This window comes from Palaemon carinicauda, unplaced genomic scaffold (genome assembly GCF_036898095.1).
Source record: "Palaemon carinicauda isolate YSFRI2023 unplaced genomic scaffold, ASM3689809v2 scaffold842, whole genome shotgun sequence".
Taxonomy (NCBI): Eukaryota; Metazoa; Arthropoda; class Malacostraca; order Decapoda; family Palaemonidae; genus Palaemon; species Palaemon carinicauda.
In genome coordinates this window covers 9,156-18,310 of record NW_027172141.1, presented here as the reverse complement: position 1 = coordinate 18,310, position 9,155 = coordinate 9,156, and positions in this window count along the sequence as shown.

The following is a 9,155-nucleotide window of genomic DNA, read 5'->3' as shown; positions in this document are numbered from 1 at the left end:
TAAAACAAAAGGTCCTATATCTCAAGAAAGGCTGAGCCGCCTAATGTCAGGTGACAAGATGGAACATCAGAAGACCTAGCAGACGATCCAAGTGGAAGAGGACCCCCGGAGAGAAACGGAGGTCAGCCTCCCAACTTTCGTCTCATTGCCTGTCTCCAAATCACCCTCAGGAGCCCCCTGCAGCGTTTGCCTCTAGATGCTTACCCGGAAAGCAGTGGATGACCTTGGTTTACGCCCGACCTTCAGCATGGTGTAACGGGGCGTGGTACTGGAGGAACACGTAAGTATTGAAGTGACAGTGAAAAGTGGAGTTGTTAGAGTGGCTTGAGATTGTGTAACTGCCCAATTGACAAATGAACTATAGTAACTGAAGCTGATGAATGAATGTATTTGTTTAGCTAGGGAATGGGGGGGATTAGCTTAGTTAAGGGGGTGTGAATGATGAATGAATGAGTTTGTTTAGCTAGGGAATGGGGGGGATTAGCTTAGTTAAGGGGTGTGAATGAGGAATGAATGAGTTTGTTTAGCTAGGGAATGGGGGGGATTAGCTTAGTTAAGGGGTGTGAATGAGGAATGAATGAGTTTGTTTAGCTAGGGAATGGGGGGGGATTAGCTTAGTTAAGGGGTGTGAATGAGGAATGAATGAGTTTGTTTAGCTAGGGAATGGGGGGGATTAGCTTAGTTAAGGGGTGTGAATGAGGAATGAATGAGTTTGTTTAGCTAGGGAATGGGGGGGATTAGCTTAGTTAAGGGGTGTGAATGAGGAATGAATGAGTTTGCTTAGCTAGGGAATGGGGGGGATTAGCTTAGTTAAGGGGGTGTGAATGAGGAATGAATGAGTTTGTTTAGCTAGGGAATGGGGGGGATTAGCTTAGTTAAGGGGTGTGAATGAGGAATGAATGAGTTTGCTTAGCTAGGGAATGGGGGGGATTAGCTTAGTTAAGGGGTGTGAATGAGGAATGAATGAGTTTGCTTAGCTAGGGAATGGGGGGGGATTAGCTTAGTTAAGGGGTGTGAATGAGGAATGAATGAGTTTGCTTAGCTAGGGAATGGGGGGGGATTAGCTTAGTTAAGGGGTGTGAATGAGGAATGAATGAGTTTGTTTAGCTAGGGAATGGGGGGGATTAGCTTAGTTAAGGGGTGTGAATGAGGAATGAATGAGTTTGTTTAGCTAGGGAATGGGGGGGATTAGCTTAGTTAAGGGGTGTGAATGAGGAATGAATGAGTTTGTTTAGCTAGGGAATGGGGGGGATTAGCTTAGTTAAGGGGTGTGAATGAGGAATGAATGAGTTTGCTTAGCTAGGGAATGGGGAGGGATTAGCTTAGTTAAGGGGTGTGAATGAGGAATGAATGAGTTTGTTTAGCTAGGGAATGGGGGGGATTAGCTTAGTTAAGGGGTGTGAATGAGGAATGAATGAGTTTGTTTAGCTAGGGAATGGGGGGGATTAGCTTAGTTAAGGGGTGTGAATGAGGAATGAATGAGTTTGCTTAGCTAGGGAATGGGGGGGGGTATTAGCTTAGTTAAGGGGTGTGAATGAGGAATGAATGAGTTTGCTTAGCTAGGGAATGGGGGGGGATTAGCTTAGTTAAGGGGTGTGAATGAGGAATGAATGAGTTTGCTTAGCTAGGGAATGGGGGGGGGATTAGCTTAGTTAAGGGGTGTGAATGAGGAATGAATGAGTTTGCTTAGCTAGGGAATGGGGGGGATTAGCTTAGTTAAGGGGTGTGAATGAGGAATGAATGAGTTTGTTTAGCTAGGGAATGGGGGGGATTAGCTTAGTTAAGGGGTGTGAATGAGGAATGAATGAGTTTGTTTAGCTAGGGAATGGGGGGGATTAGCTTAGTTAAGGGGTGTGAATGAGGAATGAATGAGTTTGTTTAGCTAGGGAATGGGGGGGATTAGCTTAGTTAAGGGGTGTGAATGAGGAATGAATGAGTTTGTTTAGCTAGGGAATGGGGGGGATTAGCTTAGTTAAGGGGTGTGAATGAGGAATGAATGAGTTTGTTTAGCTAGGGAATGGGGGGGATTAGCTTAGTTAAGGGGTGTGAATGAGGAATGAATGAGTTTGTTTAGCTAGGGAATGGGGGGGATTAGCTTAGTTAAGGGGTGTGAATGAGGAATGAATGAGTTTGCTTAGCTAGGGAATGGGGGGGATTAGCTTAGTTAAGGGGTGTGAATGATGAATGAATGAGTTTGTTTAGCTAGGGAATGGGAGGGATTAGCTTAGTTAAGGGGTGTGAATGATGAATGAATGAGTTTGTTTAGCTAGGGAATGGGAGGGATTAGCTTAGTTAAGGGGGTGTGAATGATGAATGAATGAGTAACAGTTTCAGGAATTGTAGTTCCATTGTTAGTGGGGCATTTGCATTTTCTCAGGACAGTCTAAGAACACTGCTCATCACTGGCACCTCATCACTCACTTGTTCGCTCCCAGCAGCACGCCCTGGTACAGCATCTGTTGGGAACGGCTAAACCAGGGTGCCACTGCTGCGGGTTAGTCTCTTGAGACAAAGGCTACAGGTAAGCCCTGAGGGTGGGATTCTGGGTTTTGGGGGCAGGTCTTGAGGTGAGGGTCAGGAAACTTACCTCTGTGACTCTCCGGTGGTCCCCTGAAGCTGGGTTGTCTGCTTGGTGTCCTAGGTTTCACCTTGTCATCTAAAACAAGGCTACATTATAGGATAAAGTACTGGCTCAGTTACAAGGACCAAGGAGTTGGACAATAGAAGATAAAAAAGAAAAAGTAACTTTGTTTTGAGGAGGAAATATCCTTTGATGCAAAGGTACAAGGCTACATTATAGGATAAAGTACGGGCTCAGTTAGAAGGACCAAGGAGTTGGACAACAGAAGATAAAAAGAAAATAGAATCTCGTTTTGAGGAGGAAATATCCTTTGATGTAGAGGTACAAGGCTACATTATAGGATAAAGTACTGGCTCAGGTAGAAGGACCAAGGAGTTGGACAATAGAAGATAAAAAAGAAAATAGAATCTCGTTTTGAGGAGGAAATATCCTTTGATGTAGAGGTACAAGGCTACATTATAGGATAAAGTAGAGGCTCAGGTAGAAGGACCAAGGAGTTGGACAATAGAAGATAAAAAAGAAAATAGAATCTCGTTTTGAGGAGGAAATATCCTTTGATGTAGATGTACAAGGCTACATTATAGGATAAAGTAGTGGCTCAGGTAGAAGGACCAAGGAGCTGGACAATAGAAGATAAAAAAGAAAATAGAATCTCGTTTTGAGGAGGAAATATCCTTTGATGTAGAGGTACAAGGCTACATTATAGGATAAAGTACTGGCTCAGGTAGAAGGACCAAGGAGCTGGACAATAGAAGATAAAAAAGAAAATAGAATCTCGTTTTGAGGAGGGAATATCCTTTGATGTAGAGGTACAAGGCTACATTATAGGATAAAGTACGGGCTCAGTTAGAAGGACCAAGGAGTTGGACAATAGAAGATAAAAAAGAAAAAGTAACTTTGTTTTGAGGAGGAAATATCCTTTGATGCAGAGGTACAAGGCTACATTATAGGATAAAGTACGGGCTCAGTTAGAAGGACCAAGGAGCTGGACAATAGAAGATAAAAAAGAAAATAGAATCTCGTTTTGAGGAGGAAATATCCTTTGATGTAGATGTACAAAGGCTACATTATAGGATAAGTAGTGGCTCAGGTAGAAGGACCAAGGAGTTGGTCAACAGAAGATAAAAAAGAAAATAGAATCTCGTTTTGAGGAGGAAATATCCTTTGATGTAGAGGTACAAGGCTACATTATAGGATAAAGTACTAGCTCAGGTAGAAGGACCAAGGAGTTGGACAATAGAAGATAAAAAAGAAAATAGAATCTCGTTTTGAGGAGGAAATATCCTTTGATGTAGAGGTACAAGGCTACATTATAGGATAAAGTACTAGCTCAGGTAGAAGGACCAAGGAGTTGGACAATAGAAGATAAAAAAGAAAATAGAATCTCGTTTTGAGGAGGAAATACCGTTTGATGTAGAGGTACAAGGCTACATTATAGGATAAAGTACGGGCTCAGTTAGAAGGACCAAGGAGTTGGACAACAGAAGATAAAAAAGAAAATAGATTCTCGTTTTGAGGAGGAAATATCCTTTGATGTAGAGGTACAAGGCTACATTATAGGATACAGTAGAGGCTCAGGTAGAAGGACCAAGGAGTTGGACAATAGAAGATAAAAAAGAAGATAGAATCTCGTTTTGAGGAGGAAATATCCTTTGATGTAGAGGTACAAGGCTACATTATAGGATACAGTAGAGGCTCAGGTAGAAGGACCAAGGAGTTGGACTACAAAAAAAAAAAAAAAAAAAAAAAAACTTTGTTTTAGGAAGAAATATCCTTTGATGTAGAGGTACAAGGCTACATTATAGGATAAGTAGACTCAGGTAGAAGGACTAAGGAGTTGGACTAAAAAAAAAAAAAAAAACTTTGTTTTAAGGAAGAAATATCCTTTGATGTAGAGGTACAAGGCTACATTATAGGATAAAGTACTAGCTCAGCGGGAAGGACCAAGTAGTTGGACTAAGGAAGATGAAAAAAAAAAAGGAGCTTTGTTTTGAGGAGGAAATATCCTTTGATGTAGAGGTACAAGGCTACATTATAGGATAAAGTACTGACTCAGTGGGAAGGACCAAGTAGTTGGACTAAGGAAGATGAAAAAAAAGGAGCTTTGTTTTGAGGAGGAAATATCCTTTGATGTAGAGGTACAAGGCTACATTATAGGATAAAGTACGGGCTCAGTGGGAAGGACCAAGTAGTTGGACTAAGGAAGATGAAAAAAAGGAGCTTTATTTTGAGGAGGAAATATCCTTTGATGTAGAGGTACAAGGCTACATTATAGGATAAAGTACGGGCTCAGTGGGAAGGACCAAGTAGTTGGACTAAGGAAGATGAAAAAAAGGAGCTTTGTTTTGAGGAGGAAATATCCTTTGATGTAGAGGTACAAGGCTACATTATAGGATAAAGTACGGGCTCAGTGGGAAGGACCAAGTAGTTGGACTAAGGAAGATGAAAAAAAGGAGCTTTGTTTTGAGGAGGAAATATCCTTTGATGTAGAGGTACAAGGCTACATTATAGGATAAAGTACGACTCAGTGGGAAGGACCAAGTAGTTGGACTAAGGAAGATGAAAAAAAGGAGCTTTGTTTTGAGGAGGAAATATCCTTTGATGTAGAGGTACAAGGCTACATTATAGGATAAAGTACGGGCTCAGTGGGAAGGACCAAGTAGTTGGACTAAGGAAGATGAAAAAAAGGAGCTTTGTTTTGAGGAGGAAATATCCTTTGATGTAGAGGTACAAGGCTACATTATAGGATAAAGTACGGGCTCAGTGGGAAGGACCAAGTAGTTGGACTAAGGAAGATGAAAAAAAGGAGCTTTGTTTTGAGGAGGAAATATCCTTTGATGTAGAGGTACAAGGCTACTTATAGGATAAAGTACTGGCTCAGTGGGAAGGACCAAGTAGTTGGACTAAGGAAGATGAAAAAAAAGGAGCTTTGTTTTGAGGAGGAAATATCCTTTGATGTAGAGGTACAAGGCTACATTATAGGATAAAGTACGGGCTCAGTGGGAAGGACCAAGTAGTTGGACTAAGGAAGATGAAAAAAAGGAGCTTTGTTTTGAGGAGGAAATATCCTTTGATGTAGAGGTACAAGGCTACATTATAGGATAAAGTACTGGCTCAGTGGGAAGGACCAAGGAGTTGGACTAAGGAAGATGAAAAAAAGGAGCTTTGTTTTGAGGAGGAAATATCCTTTGATGTAGAGGTACAAGGCTACATTATAGGATAAAGTACTGACTCAGTGGGAAGGACCAAGTAGTTGGACTAAGGAAGATGAAAAAAAGGAGCTTTGTTTTGAGGAGGAAATATCCTTTGATGTAGAGGTACAAGGCTACATTATAGGATAAAGTACTGACTCAGTGGGAAGGACCAAGTAGTTGGACTAAGGAAGATGAAAAAAAGGAGCTTTGTTTTGAGGAGGAAATATCCTTTGATGTAGAGGTACAAGGCTACATTATAGGATAAAGTACGGGCTCAGTGGGAAGGACCAAGTAGTTGGACTAAGGAAGATGAAAAAAAGGAGCTTTGTTTTGAGGAGGAAATATCCTTTGATGTAGAGGTACAAGGCTACATTATAGGATAAAGTACGGGCTCAGTGGGAAGGACCAAGTAGTTGGACTAAGGAAGATGAAAAAAAGGAGCTTTGTTTTGAGGAGGAAATATCCTTTGATGTAGAGGTACAAGGCTACATTATAGGATAAAGTACGACTCAGTGGGAAGGACCAAGTAGTTGGACTAAGGAAGATGAAAAAAAGGAGCTTTGTTTTGAGGAGGAAATATCCTTTGATGTAGAGGTACAAGGCTACATTATAGGATAAAGTACTGACTCAGTGGGAAGGACCAAGTAGTTGGACTAAGGAAGATGAAAAAAAAGGAGCTTTGTTTTGAGGAGGAAATATCCTTTGATGTAGAGGTACAAGGCTACATTGTAGGATAAAGTACGGGCTCAGTGGGAAGGACCAAGTAGTTGGACTAAGGAAGATGAGAAAAAAAAAGGAGCTTTGTTTTGAGGAGGAAATATCCTTTGATGTAGAGGTACAAGGCTACATTATAGGATAAAGTACGGGCTCAGTGGGAAGGACCAAGTAGCTGGACTAAGGAAGATGAAAAAAAAAAGGAGCTTTGTTTTGAGGAGGAAATATCCTTTGATGTAGAGGTACAAGGCTACATTATAGGATAAAGTACTGACTCAGTGGGAAGGACCAAGTAGCTGGACTAAGGAAGATGAAAAAAAAAGGAACTTTGTTTTGAGGAGGAAATATCCTTTGATGTAGAGGTACAAGGCTACATTATAGGATAAAGTACTGACTCAGTGGGAAGGACCAAGTAGTTGGACTAAGGAAGATGAGAAAAAAAAAAAGGAGCTTTGTTTTGAGGAGGAAATATCCTTTGATGTAGAGGTACAAGGCTACATTATAGGATAAAGTACTGACTCAGTGGGAAGGACCAAGTAGTTGGACTAAGGAAGATGAAAAAAAAGGAGCTTTGTTTTGAGGAGGAAATATCCTTTGATGTAGAGGTACAAGGCTACATTATAGGATAAAGTACTGACTCAGTGGGAAGGACCAAGTAGTTGGACTAAGGAAGATGAAAAAAAGGAGCTTTGTTTTGAGGAGGAAATATCCTTTGATGTAGAGGTACAAGGCTACATTATAGGATAAAGTACTGACTCAGTGGGAAGGACCAAGTAGCTGGACTAAGGAAGATAAAAAAAAAAGGAACTTTGTTTTGAGGAGGAAATATCCTTTGATGTAGAGGTACAAGGCTACATTATAGGATAAAGTACTGAGGCTCAGTGGGAAGGACCAAGTAGCTGGACTAAGGAAGATGAAAAAAAAAAGGAACTTTGTTTTGAGGAGGAAATATCCTTTGATGTAGAGGTACAAGGCTACATTATAGGATAAAGTACTGACTCAGTGGGAAGGACCAAGTAGTTGGACTAAGGAAGATGAGAAAAAAAAAAAGGAGCTTTGTTTTGAGGAGGAAATATCCTTTGATGTAGAGGTACAAGGCTACATTATAGGATAAAGTACTGACTCAGTGGGAAGGACCAAGTAGTTGGACTAAGGAAGATGAAAAAAAAGGAGCTTTGTTTTGAGGAGGAAATATCCTTTGATGTAGAGGTACAAGGCTACATTATAGGATAAAGTACTGACTCAAGTGGGAAGGACCAAGTAGTTGGACTAAGGAAGATGAAAAAAAGGAGCTTTGTTTTGAGGAGGAAATATCCTTTGATGTAGAGGTACAAGGCTACATTATAGGATAAAGTACTGACTCAGTGGGAAGGACCAAGTAGTTGGACTAAGGAAGATGAAAAAAAGGAGCTTTGTTTTGAGGAGGAAATATCCTTTGATGTAGAGGTACAAGGCTACATTATAGGATAAAGTAACTAAGTGGGAAGGACCAAGTAGTTGGACTAAGGAAGATGAAAAAAAAAGGAGCTTTGTTTTGAGGAGGAAATATCCTTTGATGTAGAGGTACAAGGCTACATTATAGGATAAAGTACTGGCTCAGTGGGAAGGACCAAGTAGTTGGACTAAGGAAGATGAAAAAAAAGGAGCTTTGTTTTGAGGAGGAAATATCCTTTGATGTAGAGGTACAAGGCTACATTATAGGATAAAGTACTGACTCAGTGGGAAGGACCAAGTAGTTGGACTAAGGAAGATGAGAAAAAAAAAGGAGTTTGTTTTGAGGAGGAAATATCCTTTGATGTAGAGGTACAAGGCTACATTATAGGATAAAGTACTGACTCAGTGGGAAGGACCAAGTAGTTGGACTAAGGAAGATGAGAAAAAAGGAGCTTTGTTTTGAGGAGGAAATATCCTTTGATGTAGAGGTACAAGGCTACATTATAGGATAAAGTACTGACTCAGTGGGAAGGACCAGTAGTTGGACTAAGGAAGATGAGAAAAAAGGAGCTTTGTTTTGAGGAGGAAATATCCTTTGATGTAGAGGTACAAGGCTACATTATAGGATAAAGTACTGACTCAGTGGGAAGGACCAAGTAGTTGGACTAAGGAAGATGAGAAAAAAAGGAGCTTTGTTTTGAGGAGGAAATATCCTTTGATGTAGAGGTACAAGGCTACATTATAGGATAAAGTACGACTCAGTGGGAAGGACCAAGTAGTTGGACTAAGGAAGATGAGAAAAAAAAGGAGCTTTGTTTTGAGGAGGAAATATCCTTTGATGTAGAGGTACAAGGCTACATTATAGGATAAAGTACTGACTCAGTGGGAAGGACCAAGTAGCTGGACTAAGGAAGATGAGAAAAAAAAAGGAGCTTTGTTTTGAGGAGGAAATATCCTTTGATGTAGAGGTACAAGGCTACATTATAGGATAAAGTACTGACTCAGTGGGAAGGACCAAGTAGCTGGACTAAGGAAGATGAGAAAAAAAAAGGAACTTTGTTTTGAGGAGGAAATATCCTTTGATGTAGAGGTACAAGGCTACATTATAGGATAAAGTACGACTCAGTGGGAAGGACCAAGTAGTTGGACTAAGGAAGATGAGAAAAAAAAAAAGGAGCTTTGTTTTGAGGAGGAAATATCCTTTGATGTAGAGGTACAAGGCTACATTATAG